General features: G+C 27.7%; 1 protein-coding gene across 2 annotated transcripts in view; it reads right to left on the bottom strand.

The window, feature by feature from the left end:
* The window catches only part of phtm (phantom), a 102,698-nt gene that overhangs the window by 33,857 nt on the left and 49,116 nt on the right, over positions 1-19,725 (bottom strand). Inside the window, exon 1 of one of the 2 annotated variants that reach the window (XM_064354673.1) lies at positions 5,026-5,047. The exons of the other annotated variant lie outside the window; for it this stretch is intronic. The gene's annotated coding sequence lies outside the window, so the exon portion shown is untranslated. Of the gene's footprint in view, positions 1-5,025; positions 5,048-19,725 lie in introns of those variants that run through there. 2 annotated transcript variants of the gene reach the window in all.

The raw sequence follows: 19,725 nt of genomic DNA, 5'->3' as shown, positions 1-19,725 counted from the left end.
ATTAAAATTATTTTGAAAACAATTTTGTAAAATAAAAAAAAATTAACAAAAAGTCTGTTGGCACACTAAGTTGTTGGTAATCGTACTCTAAGCCAATAAACATCCCTAACAAACTAATGTAAATAAGTCGACAACATTAACTGATGTAAATTGATGTATTGTTCTAAGTTGCCAACTCAAAGTAAAACACCACTTTGATACAAAAAATTAATTAAATCAATTAAGGTGCTTCTAATATTTTTTTATCAAAATATCCTATAATTTTAAAATTACTTGGCAACATTGTGATGTAGATACAACAAAAAAGTTTATTGGCAACTTTTTCTATTTTCACCAGCGGACATGCCAAAGAATTTAATGACAACTGCAAACAAAACTGTGACGTTTGAAGATCACCTGACAATACAACCACTCACAGTCTTAAATTAAGTCTTCATTGTACAGAAAGATAAAAATAACAAATAACTGATACTCTTTCTCTAGGTGTTACTTAATGTTGCCAACTTAATTTACAACAAAAATTCCAGTTTTCCAAATTATATCAAGCTTCTAGTTTTTTTTATTAAAAAAGTTGCCAATTACTTTAAAAGTTACTTTAAAAAAATTGGCAACTATAATTAACCTAAAGGCAAAACACATGCGGCATGTGAATTGTCATATTTCATACTCAATGTTACCAATTTAAAGTAAACTACAGTGCAATATAGATACAATGCAGACAAATAACAGCAAATTTCTTTTATTCTGTTTCTAATCTCTATAATATGTTGCCAACTTAATTTATAATGATTGAACATTTTTAGCCACACAATACCATATCAAAATTGCAATTCCTTCATTTAACGGCCTACGATGTAGCAATTTAGTTGGCAACATTATGATGTAGGACTGCATAAAGCAATGTTGCCAACTTAAGTTCAAGACATAACAAAAAAATTTGAAATTAAATTGGCAACATTTTTATTACTTCATGTATAAAGTACTAAAAAAAGTATTTTCAACTTAAGTTATTTTAAATTACAAATTAAATAAAATTATTTTTTCGAGGTAATATAAATGACGAGCACAATTCTGTAAAAAAATCGATTTGAAATGTGTTACTTTAAAAAAAAATATTGCAACTACGAAAAATTTCCTGTCGAATATTTATTGAATCAGCTATTACATGATTTTTAACGGTGAGTTGTAATGGTATGTGATTATCACCGAGTGAATAACCCCTCGCACACATGTTTTTCTACATTTTTGCCTGATTAATGATCATTTTTCTGGAAGAGTTGTTAATCTCTTGTGCATATAGCCGGTACTATTCATAAACAACTATGTATGGAAGCAGACAGTACGGAAGTTCAAGTCCACGACAAGGAGATAACCGATAATGTTATTCACCCCTAGTGTACCTAAAACCAATATTTTGGGAAAGTACTTTCCCATAACACACATGAGTACAAGTGTCCTACCCTTGACCTTAGCATAAGAAGAACTAGACATATAAACAGTAAACAATGTTTACCGAAAATACAACAATTTGTCTCGTTACTCTGCTTTATCTTATTTCCGAAAATATTCTCATTTGATAAATTTAATTAATGGCAGTGTTTCAAGTTTACAGTTAATCACTTTCGGCACATCCGTTTGTTGTTTTTCTTTTAGGACGAAGACTAAAGTATTTATTTATACCTAAGCTATGAATACAGTTTTGTATAAATTGTATGTTTACAAAATGGAATCGTTTAATTGGTATAATATTTTTCATCTTGTATTCTTTCCTCTACACTGAAGAAACTACAAAAATTAAAACACAACTTGCTTTTATTGATTCATCTCAATTTTAATTTTGTGAGAAGAATAAAAAGTAAAAAAACTAAGTGTTGCCACGTAACTTTCCTATTACACTAATCAGTGTTGCCAACTTAATTTCTTATAATGATCTTTTTTTAATCATCATTTACACTTTTTATTTATTTGGGGTGATTTTGTGGCCATTGAAAAATATTTAAATAAAAAAAAAGTAAAACCTAAAATCGTAAGAAGGTAGAAGGTGAAACATTTACTATTATTTTATATTGTATCTATTAATTACTTTATATTTTTGTCTGTAATTTTTTCAAAATTTTTCTACAATTTCATATAATAGTTATTAATCAATAATTGTATGGTCCTTTGAGCCGGATTAGAGACGGTTCTCTTTGATATACCTAGTCAATATCAAATATCAAAAAATGTGGCCAAAGTTACACTTCACTTTCATGGTTTGCTCTAATTGAGTACATTTTCGATCTCATTTTTTTTTGTAATAAAATTAGTATAATTTGTTGGTCTAATGTCGTTCTTTTACGCTTTTTTTAAGTATGTTCTACAATGACATAAAAAATAATTTTTCGTTGGAACATAACAATTATTGTATTTTTATTAATTAATAAATTTTGATCAAAAAATATATTGTGAAAAAATAAAGTATGTGAATTAATTCAAAATTTTTCTACAATTATTTCATTATAATATTTCATATATTTTTCATTATAAGTTAACTAATTTGTTTTATTTATTTATTTATTTATTTATTTATCTGGGTTCTTCAACCTTAGAAATATTAATATAAATAAATTTAAAAATATTAATAATTAATTGATCGAAATCTTATAATTTCTAGTGTCGTAGTTCAATACTCAAACGTATGGTTCTTCGAGCCGGATTAGAGGCTGTTTCCGTTGAAATAATTAATTTTTTTTTAATAAAATCAGTATTGAATTTAATTCCAAATTCTTACTTAAACAACAAACGATGCTTAAATAATATCTTGAGCAAAAATTTCTTAAAAAAATAAAATGTTGCTAGCCCCAATAGTAAGTTTATATAAATTCAAAATGTGTTGGGGCTTCTGATGTTTCGCATTTTTTTTAATGTTCTTTAATTTAATTAAGTTCAATGCTTAAATATATGGTCCTTCGAGCCGGATTAGAGGTGGTTGCCATTGACATTATTAAATTATTTTTCTAATAAAATCAATATCGAACTCAATCCCGAATACAACAAACGATGCTTAAAAAATATTTTTAGAAAAAAATTCCTAAAAACATAAATTGTTGCCAGCTCCAATTCCTATTAAGTTTATTCAAATACGTTTTATTAGGTCTAGTGTCGTTTATTTTACGCATTTTTTGCAAGTATTGTTTGTTCTAGAATGACATAACAAATAAAAAAACAATTCTGCGACATAACATTATTTTTTTTAATTAATTAATTTTTAATTATAAAAAATTGTAGAATAATAAAGTGTTTGCTATATGTATGTTCACGAATTTTTTTACAATTTCGTGTAATACATACTAATTAATTGAAATATTTTTTTTATTATATTCACCATAATTCTAGAGGGTTTCCAATGGCTATCGGTCGAGATCCTCCAAAATATTAATACAATTAATAAAATATTCACAAATTAAAAAATATTAAAATAATATATTAAGCAAAATTTTATGATTTCTAGTGTCATTCAAAATAAATGTTGGAGTAAAAACTAAGAGTTAAGCCTAATACTTAAATATATGGTCCTCCGAGCCGGATTAGAGTATTAGATACTATAATAAAATCAATACTAAATTTCACCACGAATTCTTAAAAATAATGTATTAATCAAAATTTTATCATTTCTAGTGTCATTCAAAATAAATGTTGGAGTAAAAACTAAGAGTTAAGCCTAATACTTAAATATATGGTCCTCCGAGCCGGATTAGAGTATTAGATACTATAATAAAATCAGTACTAAATTTCACCTCAAATACTTAAAAATAATGTATTAATCAAAATTTTATGATTTCTAGAGTTATTCAAAGTAAATGTTGCAGTGAAAACTAAAAATTAAATCTAATACTCAAATATATGGTCCTCCGAGCCGGATTAAAGTATTAGATACTATAATAAAATCAGTACTAAATTTCACCACGAATTCTTAAAAATAATGTATTAATCAAAATTTTATCATTTCTAGTGTCATTCAAAATAAATGTTGGAGTAAAAACTAAGGGTTAAGTCTAATACTCAAATATACGGTCCTCCGAGCGGGATTAGAGTATTAGACACTATAATAAAATCAGTACTAAATTTCACCTCGAATTCTTACTAAACTAGAGAAATATTGTTTTCAGAGACATAACATTAATTCATTTTGATTATAATAAATTGTAAAAAAATAGAGTTTGCTCTATAAGCGTGTGAATTGTTTCCAATTTTTTTCTGCAATTTTTTATAATACATAATATTATATTTTTTATTTATTCAACATCGAGTCTTTCCAGAAATCCTCAATCGAGTTGCTTCAACTTTAATAATATTAATATTAATGAAATTAAAAATGTTACAAATGTTTAAGTAAGAACTAGAGGTTAGTTTCAATACTCAAATATATGGTCCTTCGAGCCGGATTAGAGGTGGTTCTCTTTGACATAAGCAAATTATTTTTATAATAAAATCCGAATACTAAACTTAACGCCTAACAATTGAAACTCAAAGAACAAACGGAGATTAAATAATGCTGTGAGCCAAAAATCCAAATTTTTGAAATAGTGACCCACATATCATTTTGGAACCAAACTAATTATATGGTAACTGAATTTAAACTTTTCGTTCCATTAAAATAGTTAAAAAAGTAAAAACTCAGAAAATGCAAATTAAGATCGACTAGATAGAAATGAATCATTTTGTTCTTTAATGGCAATTCTATAAATAAATGACTATTTTTAGCGAGTCAAATTGCACAATTCTTTTGAAAATCGTCGATAATAACAGCAATAAATCCGATTCTTTGACACAAAATGATTGAAATACAATATTTTTCGTAATGGGTTAATTTTTGAGCCTGGTTTCGCTAAACACGAAAAACGTGCCGCTTCCACTTGTGAAATAATAGCAAATTTTTATTCGGGAAAAGTGATTCAAGAGGGTCAAGTTCGCGATGACCCATTTTCCCGTTAAGATATCGTTCTGCGAATGCGAGTAAAGCGGAGAAAAGATAAAGCAACTTACAGATGAGGAGACACTGGAAAACTGTGCCGAAAGTATCGTTCGGCTCCTCACCTCATAAATATGTAATCTGAATAAAATAAATGTGTAATTGTTTGTGCGAAGAAAAGAAGTGATCCAGTGTGGCTACTTGTGGTAGGGTCAAGCACCTTAAGAGCAACGCATCCATTTTTATGAAAATCTAAGGACAACCACTTCTGGGGTTCAACGTATTCAATAGCCAGACGTCCCGTAAAAAAATCGCGCTTTGTATTTTTACCATTGGCAAGAATCCAGCTGTGGAGGATTTTTTCCTCATCTGCCCACACGCCGAAATGGGGGTTTCTGACCCCCTGGAATGAGCATTGCTCTCGCGTTTGTTTGTAGAACTCGTTTCTTCAGATGCGATTTACGCTCAGCTGAAAGGTCATTGTGATCGTTTTGATTTTTATATTTTAAAGGTCACTTGCTCGAGGTAAATGAATTAAAATCATTTCAACGGTCACTGACGGTGCATTGCCATTTCAATGCAGTACCGACATCGCAAGGATAATGACATTGTCTATAGTCCACTCAAATACGAGTAAGGCTCTAAATCAAAATCTTGAGGAAGAGCTTGCAGTTTTTATACAAGTTACTGTGAAGTACTATATGAAAACAATTAGACACAAAATTAAAAGCAAAGGGATGATACAAGTAACTGATAAGTTACTGATAATTCAACGTGAGTTAAATCCTTATTAAATTGTCATATTTTTTTTATTTACTCAGAAATGTTGTAACTTTAGTTTTTTGCCATAACAAAGTTATGGATAAGCATTACTATTGTAAATGACAAAAAAGTCTACTTCGAGTAAATTTCGCTTTTAAAACTTGTGACATACTAATGACATATGGCCAGAAACATGAAATGAAAGAGAGTTGCTGATAAATTATATAACAGATATAGAATATAGAGACTTGTCTTCAACCTTTAGATAATGATTTAAAACATAAAATGAAGAAAGATTGCTGTGATATATTGCTAAGTTCATCAAAAAATAAAAATAATAACACTAACAATGATAAAAAGAATGAAATTAAAAACAAAATAAAAGATGATATAATTGTAAAAAATAATAAAAGAAATTCAATAGTTTTATTACATAGGTCAGAATATATAATAAATTTTTGGAAAAAACGTAAATTTTAATAAAGTTGATAATAGGTACATTAGAAAAATTTATAAGAAAACAAAAAATAGATTTAGAAAAAATAAAAAATAAATAAATTTGAACTAACAATTAAGTCACCGATAAATTTATTTATTAACACACCCGTTCCAAATTATCAATTGTTAAAAATAATTTTAAAAAAATATTGAAATCAGATTTACTAGATGATATAACCCAATCAACATTTATTAGAATAGATGAAGAAAAAGATGGTTTAAGTATGAAAAATTCACATTCTTCAGTTTTAGCAAAGACCCAGCGGTGTGTAATCGGTCTATAACTTTTTTGCTATTTGAAATATTACCATTCTGTTTTTATTATGCGATCGATCGACTTAAAGTCCACAAACTAAAATTGTTTTTATTATGCACAGGGTGTTGTATACAGGGTGGTGTACCAAAGTTATATTTTTTTAAATGGAACACCCAATATATTATATTATATTCTGAATTTTTTTGTTGCAAATTTGCCGGAAAATATTCATAGGCGACTTGCAGTGATTATTCAAAAAAATGGTCATTTTTATAACGAAAAGTTGAATAATTCTGAAACGAATAGAGACAGACCCTTAATAGTTTATATAAAGTTACATTATTTTTTGCGTAGAATCTAATTATGCATAAATATATAGGGTGTTCCATTTATAAAAATATAACTTTAGTTCACCACCCTGTATACAACACCCTGTGTACAATAGAAACATTTTGAGTTTGTAGACTTCAAGTCGCTCTATCGGATAATGAAAACAGAATCGCAATATTTTGCATAATAAAAAAGTTATTGACCGATTACGCACCCCTGGGTCACCCTGTATGTATGAATTACTTTGAAAATAACTTATTCAATAATACCAAATGGTCAATTATTTATTTATTTATTTGGGATGAAAAAATAAAAAATATTTTTTTTAACAAATTTGTTAATGAAGTAAATAATAAAATAAAATTTATAATAGACATAGAAAAAAAATTTATATCAACATTTTAAATTTAACATCAACATAAAAATAGAATTTTCAATTTTTCATAAACTCACTCACACTTCACACATTCTATCGGTAGATTCTAATCCTTGTAGTAGTCATAAACTAGTAAGCATTAGTAGTTGAATTTTAATACAGAATTAAATATTATTAAACAAACGGCAAAAGAAAATTTTCACATAATATAGTAAGTAGATAAACTGTTAATAGTTATTTATCTAATGAGTTTGTGTGTAAATTGGACGCTTTATTTCACGAGTGGTTTATCATCCACGAGGCGAAATAAATGAACCGATTTACACAAAAACGAGTTGGATACAAGATTTTATTCTTCGAATTAGACTCAACAAGGCTTAAAATTGCTTTAAATTTGTTAAAACTAATCTGACATTTCGTACTGAGAAAAATGTTAAAAAGTTGTCAAAACTTCCTTACACAGGAGAAAAACCGTAAATTTTGAGTGTCGAAGAATAAAAAAAATTAGAACAAAAATTGAAAAATATATTAGTAAATTATTATTGTTAAATTCAGTTAAAACAAGGTTTAGTAATAAATCTACCATTTTTACACGTAAAAAAACATATGCATTAGAAATATGTTTACTTATATACTAAACATATTATAATTAAAAAATTTGTTTTAAACCATGTAATAGAAAACCTCGACATTTACATTTCAATTACAACTATGTAAACATTCTCAATCAATTAATATAAAAAATAGTACAATAGAATACTCCATTTTATACGATCTATTGTAACAATTATGTTTTATAATAATTAAATAATTTTTTCATCATAATTGCTATTACTTTCAGAATTTAATTAGTTGAATTATTTGTATTTCTTTATTAAAGTGTTATACAAGATGTTCCGTCTAAACCCTACATTTGAAGTATTGAGAGTTCTAATAACGATAGCCATTTGAAAATTCGTATGAAACCTTAGTTACTTAGGTTCAGCTAAATAAATAAAAATAGCTATTAACTTCCTTATTTTAAATCTAAAGCAATAATTTTTAATGGGTTTTTGGATTACTAGAGTTATTTTATTTTAAGGTAGTTTTAAGAAGCTTTACCTATACCTAAATTTAGCCGTTTGCAAAATATGTAGGATTTTTTGTTTTTTTCCAGTTAAAAAATTGGTAACTCTGCTATTTTTAAAAATTTGGAAATATTTTTTGGTGTTTTCAAATTTCTAAAAAAAATAACAAACCACAAATGTTTAAAGTTAAGTTCTCAGAAACTTAAGTACCCATAACTCATTTTTTTAAATAAAATATCACAAGCTTTTATTCAATAAATCGTAGAGAATTTAATTCTGGATCGGTCTGCATTTGCATTCCTTATACTTATAATAGGTTTTAAGTTACAATAACTTCTTGTTAAGAGAAATTTATTTGCTATAGACCTTTTCTCATAGGTTGCCGTGGAATCGGCAAAACATTAAAGTTTTTTAAACCAACATTCAATGAATTTATTTTGTTTTTACAAAACAGATAACTGAGATAACACAATTTTAAACAGATTTTGTAACTGTGGTTAGTAAAAAAATTCTACAATGTCACAAAAACCAACATAACATGAAAATTATCACAGATAGATATAAGAAATGCTAATACAGATCGAGAAAGAAAAAATTCTTCTCCATCTTGTAAAATAAAATTAAAACATCCCATTTGAAAAAATTAAGTTATGGGTACTTAAAGTTGTCCAAACTTAACCTTTAAATTTTTGGGTTTGTTAAATTCTTCTCCAATTTCGAACTCACTGGGAAAGATATATAGGCTTTCTCTTTTAATTCTCCAAATATAAATTCCAAATCTCTAAAACTAGGATAGTTACCGATTTTTTAAGTGACAGATGCAAATCCAAAAATTTTCAAAAAACCCTAAATACAGGCTGACCCAGGGGTGCGTAATCGGTTTCCCCCACAAACATTTAGCAACCATCGGTACTGATGATCGATTGCCGTAACCTAGTGTGGGTTTTCAACTGAGTAGTAGTGCATATTATGTCTATTCACACTTCCATTACTTTTAAATGTCGCTTCATCGGTAAACAGAATTTTGTTTATAAAATTTCTATTTTCGCCAATCAAATTAAGCATAATTTCAGAAAAATTTATCCTTTTTCGAAAATCTTCTTCATGTAGTTGTAATTCTAAATGATATGGATGAAATTTATGTTTTAATATAATCCTGTTGATGCTGCTTTGTGAAATGTCTGTTTGCCTAGAAATTTCCCGCGTGCTGAAGTTCGGGTTTTCTTCTAACATGAGCAGAACATTTAATTCAGTGTCCTGATCAATCCTCCCTCCAAGTATTTCTTTCGTTTCGTACTTGGTGCTACCAGAGTTTTCAAATCGGTCCTTTAGCTTTTGAAAAGAAAGAACTTGTGGTGTTCTTACATCAAGATATTTTTGACGATTTTTGGCTAACAAAACATTTCGATCGGCTTCACCAATACAGTAAACCATGTTGATTAATTCTTGCTGAGTAAAATCCATTGTTGCATCAAGCAATTAAAAACACTAGCGAGATAAATAATTGTCTCACTTTGAAAACATTGTGGCAGCAGCCTACTTGAAAAATTGATTTTTTTGTAATAAAATACATTTTTTTTGAAAATCTCGAAAAATCTTTTAAATTTGGTTTACAAACCGCACATGATTAGAAAGCTTATCAAAATTGCTATTGATAGGTCTAAGCAAATATAGGATGTTCCATTTGAAAAAAAAAGTTATTCAACTTTTTGAGTTTTGGCACACCCATTAGATTATCTGTGCGTTATAACGAAAAGTTGAGTATATGCTAAAACTACAAGATATTCTAAGTTTTTCTGTCAAAAATTTGTCGAAAAATAGTCATTGGCGGCTTCACAGTGATTTTTTAAATGTGGGTTGTTTTTAGCACAAAAAGTTGAATAATTCCGAAACAAAAAAAGATAGGCCTATAATAGTTTATACAAAGTACCATTATTTTTTTACGTAGAATGTAATTATACAAAAATATATGGGGTGTTCCATTAAAAAAACATAACTTTGGTTGATCAGCCTGTATAACAACATCCCGTATAAAATATAAATATTTTTAGTTTGTGGACTTTAAGTTGATCTATCGGATAATAAAAACGACATCGCAATATTTTCAATAGCAAAAAAGTTATAGACTGATTACGCACCCCTGGGCCAGCCTGTATTTCGAAAACGGTTAAACTTAGGTTTAAAAAAAGCTGATAAAAACTCCCTTAAAATAACTCATGTAAATAGCTTATAAAAATTTTTATGAATAACCTTTAGAAAACACATTTTTTATTTTTTTGTTTTCGGCCCAACTCAAATTCTTTGACTATACATTTTTATATACTTCACAGTAAATTAAATCAAAAGCGCAAGCTTTTCCCCAACGTTTTGATTTAAAAGCTTACTTGAGAACGAAACCATTCAAAATTTACGATACAGTGGAGTTCGCATGCACCGAGCGAAAATCAAATTCAATTATGCAAAGTTATGCACAAGACCATTAACAGTTGGCATCTTTTATTCAAATATGGTACGAGCACCACATTCCAGACACATTAAGTCTACCATTTTATTTTGAGACAGAAAAAAAATTGATGCTGGTCCCAAAACGAGGGTAAAAGTGAAAGGTCAAAGAGTGGAAATAGAGAGGTCAGAAAGTGGAGGAGGAAGAAAATTTTCAATATTTAGAGTATGCGTTCGAAAGTATGCACCATCTTGTACCTACTCAAAAATTTCTGAAATACTTAATTCAGTTTATTATACCGGTCATGTTAATTAGTTTGAGCTGACTGAGAACTAGAACGTGTTCAGAAAAAGATTTGCGTTTAATGAAACAAATGCAAATATGATGGATTGCATCAACTGAGTGAGTAACTCAGCAAAATCGTTCGATACCAAGAGATCTAAAGACAAATGTTTTCCGACCTTTAAAGGTTAAGAACTGGCAGATTGCAGTTGTTATGGATTTGAAATTTTTTATAATTACCTATTGCAAAAATTAGTTTTCATTACGCAGACGCGAGAAAACTATTATTGAAAAAAGTTCGTACTTGAAATATTACTGCAACGAACCTATTAGTCGTTTAAAAACTATAAAAACGACAACGTCGCATATTCTCTCGACATTAGGTGTTATAAATTCTTTACGCACTTCAAGGAAATAACAACATATGTAATTTATAGTTTCAATAAGAGCTATTTTACAATTTACATCAATCTTATTTAAGAAAATAAAAAATATAAAGAAATATAAAATAAAATATAAAGAAATATCAAGAAAATTTGGTAAAATGCGGCGTTGGCGTTTTTATAGTTTTGAATCAGCTAATATATAAGTTTGGCAATATATTTAAAAAAATTACAGACGAACAAACGAATAATAATCACCGTTTTGCTAAAAATACTTTTTTTCATGTAACATTCGAAAAAGTGATTATTAAAGTTTACGACATTTATAAACTAAAAATTTATTTCTGAAGTTTGAACTTAGCCCCTTGCGATCCAGCCGAGTTACAGATGTGTCATTCTTTTTTATGATGATTGTACCTAGACCAGAACTAATTTTTAAAAAGCAACATACATATTTTTCCCATTCTTATTAAAAAAATGCTACACTATTAAATTATTTTTGTTTTTAGATTTCGGTTCCGGTTTTCGATTTTTCTAAAGACATATTTGATTTAGGGGTGTATCAGGTGCTAGTTTCACCATGAATAAAACTCATCAAATACAACAAGTTTTCTATATCACATTTTAAAAAATTCTTATTTATAATTTTCTGTGTTTTCCTCCTTTCTTTTGTGTAAACGAGCCAGTCAGTGTTTAATTAAAAATAAAATAAAATAAAAATATTGAAAAATTTTCCCTGTGATAGAAATGAACCATTTAAATAATTTAAAACAACAATAAAAATTGTAGCAACAATTTTCATTGTTGCTAAAATTGTTTAAATTGTTTAAATTGTTGCTAAAAAATATAAATTGTAGCAACAATTTTCATTGTTGTTTTAAATTGTTCAAATGGTCCATTCCTATCACACGGAAAATTGTTCAAAATTTTTATTTTTGTACCCATAAGCGGGTACACGTTATCTTTACCAAATTTTGTTTTTAGATTTCGGCTGCAGTTTTTTAATAATTTTTTTTTGCATGTTTAATGTAATATTAATAACTAAAATGAATTCTTTTAGGTGTTAGATTTCAGTTGCGATTTTCGACTTTTTTTAATACATATTTGATTTAATGCTAGGGTTTAGCCTCAGCCCTTTGCGACTCGGTAGAGTTATAAAAGTGTCATTCTTTTTAATCGTGACTATACCCAAACTATACTATATTTTTTTCAAATAGTAACTAACATATTTTTCTCCATTTAAAAAATGTTGCACTGCTGAATTATTTTTGTTTTTAGATTTCCGCTGCAGTTTTTGAATTATTTTTTTGCATGTTTGATTAAATATTAATAACTAATATGAATTATTTTTGGTTTTAGATTTCAGTTGCGACTTTCGACCTTTTTAATACATATTTGATTTAATGCTAGAGTTTAGCCTCAGCCCTTTGCGACTCGGTAGAGTTATAGAAGTGTCATTCTTTTTGATCGTGACTATACCCAAACTATATTATATTTTTTTCCAATAATAACTTACATATTTTTTCCCATTAAAAAAATGTTACACTGCTGAATTATTTTTGTTTTTAGATTTCGGCTGCAGTTTTTGAATTATTTTTTTTTGCAAGTTTAATTTAATATTAATAACTAAAATGAATTCTTTTAGGTTCTAGATTTCAGTTGCGATTTTCGACTTTTTTAATACATATTTGATTTAATGCTAGGGTTTAGCCTCAGGCGTTTGCGATTCGGTAGAGTTATAGGAGTGTCATTCTTTTTGATCGTGACTATACCCAAACTATACTATATTTTTCTCAAATAGTAACTTACATATCTTTCCCCATTTAAAAATGTTACACTGCTGAATTATTTTTGTTTTTAGATTTCGGCTGCAGTTTTTGAATTATCTTTTTGCATGTTTGATTTAATATTAATAACCAAAAAAATTAATTATTTCAGTTGTGATTTTCGACTTTTTTCAATACATATTTGATTTTATGCTAAGGTGTGGCCTCAGCCCTTTGCGACTCGGTAGAGTTATAGAAGTGTCATTCTTTTTGATGGTGACTACACCCAGTCTATACTATATTTTTTTCAAATAGTAATTAACATATTTTTCCCCATTTAAAAAATGTTACACTGCTGAATTATTTTTGTTTTTAGATTTCGGTTGCAGTTTTTGAATTTTTATTTTTTTTGCTTGTTTGATTTAATATTAATAACTAAAATGATTTCTTTTAGGTTTTAGATTTCAGTTGCGCTTTTCGACTTTTTTTAATACATATTTGATTTAATGCTAGGGTTTAGCCTCAGCCCTTTGCGACTCGGTAGATTTATAGAAGTGTTATTCTTTTTGATCGTGATTGTACCTAAACCATACTAATTACCTAATTCAAAAAAAACGTTTTGAATTTTTGATCAAAATTTATTTTTGATAAACTTTGACTTTATAACTGGCGCAGTCAGTAGAATTCGTAGAAGTAGAAATAATACAATAATAATCTTTCATTTGATCGCTCTATAACAAATTTAAAAAAATTCTGAAATTATTTTGGGTGTTAGGTTCGTAATGTTAAATAGTTTGGACTCCAATAACTACTACAAAACTGAGTAAAAACTAAATATTTGTAGACAAAACTTTTCGTTTTCTGACAAAATGCGACTAAATACAAACATATTAAATTATATCATAAACCTGAACGAGCAACTCGGCAAAATAGTTTGGTGAATATGATGATTTACTTCTTATATTTTTTTTCCAAGGTCTAACTGATAAAAAGTATTAAGTGTTAAATTCGCATTGTGCGATAGACGACCATTGATCAAAAAAATCACCTAAATCATTTTAGTGACTTAAAGTTGTCGGAATCTTTGCGTAGGTACTAAAAACAAAAATCAATATTTTTGATAAATTAAATCGTAATTAAGTTTTTTAATACACCTACAGGCTCAGATAAAAGTATGAAACCAAGCGTTTTGTGTCTGAACCTCACGAAAAATGCAATTAGTATATGATTTAAAAATACAATTTTTCAAAATTCCTTTTGGTTTTCTAGTTATTAGTTCTTTTTTCAAATTGTACCCCACTACAGCGATTTCTTCAAATTTGGATGTTATTTGCAGCAAATTTGAATCAAATTAGTGGATTCTTGATTATTTGTTTATAAATATCACTAATTAAACATTAATGAACGATTTTAAAATTTCATACCAACCAAATGCCTAAATTAGGTTTTTTCTATTTATTATCGAAAAATCAGGATATTGTTCTAATTATTTTCAACTAAATTATTTTTGTAAAAAAGCTATTTGGATATAACAAAAATTAGAAAATCTTAGAATCTATCGCTGTTTGGCGTAAAATTAAAAGCATTTTTATTGCTACATTACCATTCAACAACAACAACAAAAAACAAACTATGTATAAAATAATAATCAAAGTAAGTAATAAAAAAATGGGAGAAGTCAATGTCAGTGATTTCTCCCCAATTTTTAATCTTTTTTATTCTTCTTTATACTTCACAAAATCACATTTTTTTAATTTTTTCATAGATAATTAGCATCCAATCTTCGCATGTGGTGGCTGAAAATACGCATCAGTCATGCTTTGATGATAGACTCTGTGCGTAAAATGTTTTTAATAACATGTATCGAATATTTAGGTCACCCACATATTTCTTTCGATAAAAAAGTAACTATTTTTATATTAATCAAATCAGTGACGTCCGTTGCGTTTATGTAACAGCATCAATCTAAAAAAAATCTCGTCGCAATTTGAATCGGTTTATTTGTTAACAACAGCTTGCATTATTTACCTTACAACATGACAATAATTTCAATCATTGTTGCAATTAACCCAGTTTATGAACGATGGAGCTGTGGAGATACACACATCTAATCGCTTCTCCATTCAGCGTTTGGCCTAAATATATTTATCTTTTTAACCCTGACTCACTGACAACGATCTAAATTTATATCAACGACCTTGAATCACGAAAAAATCCGTAGCAAATCGATGGAAAAATCACCAAAATCGATGAGTTTCAGGTGACAATGGACGATTTGGAATTTTAAGTGTAACGCTCCACTTTGCTGCCTTTTACCAATATTTTAGGTAAACACAACTGACTTTCAATAGGATCTGGAAAAGTTCGGAAATTGACGATTGAAGTGGATATTTGGTAATTCCATTTAAGATTTACAAGAATGTTTTGGTTAAATAACAGTGAAAGTCATTATCATGTTTACAGTTTTAAATTAATTACTTGCAGACTTCCAGCCATTACAATTACAGATGATACTATTAATAATACTTCCAATAAGAAGAAAAGTATTAATAATTTGATTGTTAGTCAATTTTTAAACTTTGGATTAGAAAACAGTCTGGATGAGTTCAACAACTTGATTTGCGTTAATTGTGGTAATTTTTTACCACAATTAACAAACCTGGTTTCGCAAATGAGAAATATTTTTCAAAACATTATTATGCAACTATCACGGCCATTTTAGTGTGTTTGCAAGTTCATTGACTGCGGTACCATTTAATGCACTTATTATACAACGTAAACGTAATGCTGTTTTAATGTCGTTTATTAAAAAATTATAAAACAAGAAAAACTTAATAAGTTAAAGAAACAAAAACAAAAACTTTTCACAAGCAGAAATCAGAAAAATTGAGGATGCGTTTTTGGAGAAGAAAATTGATTTTAGATTATCAAAATATTTCGAAAAAACAAAAAAAACCTTAACTGTCGGTTTATTGTTGCATTGAGAAAATATCTAAAAAAACTAAAAAAAATATTGTTAATGCCCTAATTTTATTACGTTGTAAAATAGTTGGACTGAAATCGGCGTTAGCTGTTAAATACTTATGTTTCTCTCTATGTATGTATTTTTTTAATTTTTGTACATTTTAATTTCCTTGAAATAATTATAAATTTATTAGTTAGTTAAGTAACAAAATTTATGAAAAAATGCCTTTTTTTCATTTAAATTAACAATAAATTACGTTATTGTTATTTAACATACACGTACAGTCACGATCAAAAGGAATGACACCCTTAAAACCGCGATAGGATACAGTTAACGTGTATGTTTAACTAATTTATAAACCAGCTGGATATTTTGTTAACTAGCTGGACTTGTAAACGAACCTGTTAGTTGAAATTTATGACCTAAAATAGGTTAGTCGGACTTTTGCGCTATGGCCCGGTTGGTAGGGGTGTCATTCTTTTTGATCGTGACTGTACATAAAAGAATTGAAGCAAAAATTAAAAAAAAATAAATTTAAAAATCGATAATAATAAATGGGCAAACGTTTTAAGTTTTTACACGTCGACAGGAATTATTTTTTTACTCCAAAACCAAGACCGATACAAAACTCTTACAAGTTTAAAAAATTGCTCCAAAAATAAGACTTACTAATAAGAAACGAAAATATTTTTTAAACTTTGACGCCCTCCAACTTTTAAACGGTGCAACTTGGTATAGAGAGGTAAATCGCTCTATTTTGAGCAGGGAAATCTTTGGTTCCCTGTAGTTCCCATCCATCTTTGATGAATCAATATTTCAATATTTTTTATTAATTAACGTTTATTGTAAAGAATTTTAGAAAAATTCTATGTAAATAATTACTGTTCGAAGTTTGATTATTTTATTCTTCAGCTTGATTAATTATAATAAATTAGAGTTTTCATACAAGTTAAAAAAATTTAAAGTATTATAATTTCCAATAATAAGATCATAATCTACAACTACATATTTAATACCAAATGCTGAATCTGTGTAACAATTCGTTTTTGAAATAAAAAATAATTTATAAAAATGCTGTTCATAAAGCTTTTGAAGTTTTAAGCCATTTTTAGACTCTAAAACAGACCAAGAAAAGAACAAATTGTATAAATAAAACTTAAATTACATTATATTATATTATAATTTAATGGTAATAAAAGTAATACATGTTGATAATTTATAATAATATTTTATGTTTTTAGTGAATGAAAATAAATTATTTCAAAATCTAAGCAAAACCGACCAATAGCAATTTAACGTAAAAACATCAGTGTTAAAAGCTAAATCCAAAAATGCAGAAATAAAGAGTGCTCGATTTAAAAAACCATTGTATTGTCGCTAATTTCGGAAATAGCGGAGGTTATATGCCTAGGATCTATATATATATATATATATATATATATATATATATATATATAACTTTTTTGTTACTTATACTTCAAAAAGATATTTTTGAATATACAGAGTGTCCCAAAAAATATGACGTCATAATAATATTTTTTAACGGCATGCTATTATTTTTTTGTGCTCATTAGAATGCCTTTTTACCTTCTTACATGTCCTTAAAGTGTTTTAATCGGTTTAGAGATTAGTTCAAAAAAAAAATAAAATGTAGTTTTAAAAATTAATAAAAAGTAGAAACGGTGCTTCCCTGATGACATTTCTAGTACTTACGTCTTGAAGAAGGTCTAATAGACTTGTCAGTTAAGTTTGATTGAACTGAATTACTACAGGGTGTTTGCAACTTTTTTCATACTTTTTAAAGTTTAGGGCCTTTTATTTTACTTATTACAAATGGCAACCCCTGTTTATATTTATACCATTTGATAAGAAATTAGAAAACAAACCTCTTTTTTTATTACAACCCTAACATAAATCATAACAAATTCCGAGTTATTGGAAAAAAACTTATTTTGTCAACTATTTTAATGACAAATTTAATGAATACATATCGAAGATAATTGAAACACCGTTTCTTTTTATGTCTATGCAGAATTAAAAAACAAAAAATATTTGTTATCACAACTTTACTTCAAATCCTAACACATTCGAAGTTATTTGCTAAAAACTCATTCTGTCAATGAAAAATGGCTTTAATGACTAAAAGTCGAACATGATTAAGAATTTTGGAAAATAACTCCAAATGTGTTAGGATTTGCAATAGGGGTGTAATAATAAAAAGTTTTGCTTTTTTAATTTTGCAAATAAAAAAAGGTTGTCATTTGAAATATGCAAAATAAGAGGCTATAAAGTTTAAGAAGTTTGAAAATAAATTTTAGACACCATGTAGTAATTCAGATCAATCAAACTTAATCAATAAGTCTGTTAAACCTTATCCTGTTAAAAAAAGTTCTTTCTATTTTTCAATAATTTTTAAAACTAAAGGTGTAAAACGAAATTTTGTTGGTTTTTATTTTTTTAACAGTAATCCTTACAGGTTGACCCAGGGGTGCGTAATCGATATATAACTTTTTTGCTATTGAAAATATTGCGATGCCGTTTTTATTATACGATAGATCAATCTAAAGTCCACAAGCTAAAAATATTTATATTTTATACAAGATGTTGTTATACAGAGTGATCAACCAAAGTTATGTTGTTTTTAATGAAACACCCTATATATTTTTGCATCATTAGATTCTACGTAAGAAAATAATGGTACTTTGTATAAACTATTACAGGTCTATCTTTTTTTGTTTCGGAATTAAACAACTTTTTGTGCTAAAAACAACCCACATTTAAAAAATCACTGTGAAGCCGCCAATGAGTATTTTTCGACAAATTTTCGACAGAAAAACTTAGAATATCCTGTAGTTTTAGCATATAGTCAACTTTTTATTATAACGCACAGATAATGTACAGAGTGTGCCAAAACGCAAAAAGTTGAATAACTCATTTTTTTTCAAATGGAACACCCTGTATTTGTTTACACCTATCAATAGCAATTTTGATAAGCTTTCTAATCATGTGCGGTTTGTAAACCAAATTTAAAAGATTTCTCGAGATTTCAAAAAAAATGTATTTTATTACAAAAAAATCAATTTTTCAAGTGGGTTGTTGCCACAATGTTTTCAAAGTGTGACAGTTATCTATCTCGCTAGTGTTATTAATTGTTTGATGCAACAATGAATTTTACTCAGCAAGAATTAATCAACATGGTTTACTGTATTGGTGAAGCCGATCGAAATGTTTTGTTAGCCAAAAATCGTCAAAAATATCCTGATGTAAGAACACCACAAGTTCTTTCTTTTCAAAAGCTAAAGGACCGATTTGAGAACTCTGGTAGCACCAAGTACGAAACGAAAGAAATACTTGGAGAGAGGATTGATCAGGACACTGAATTAAATGTTCTGCTCATGTTAGAAGAAAACCCGAATTTAAGCACGCGGAAAATTTCTAGGCAAACAGACATTTCACAAAGCAGCATCAACAGGATTATATTAAAACATAAATTTCATCCATATCATTTAGAATTACAACTACATGAAGAAGATTTTCGAAAAAGGATAAATTTTTCTGACATTATGCTTAATTTGATTGGCGAAAATAGAAATTTTATAAACAAAATTCTGTTTACCGATGAAGCGACATTTAAAAGTAATGGAAG

The sequence above is a fragment of the Tribolium castaneum genome, chromosome 2 (genome assembly GCF_031307605.1).
Source record: "Tribolium castaneum strain GA2 chromosome 2, icTriCast1.1, whole genome shotgun sequence".
NCBI lineage: Eukaryota > Metazoa > Arthropoda > Insecta > Coleoptera > Tenebrionidae > Tribolium > Tribolium castaneum.
The sequence above is the reverse complement of the archived record's forward strand: the minus strand, read 5'-3'. Positions and strand labels throughout refer to the sequence as shown.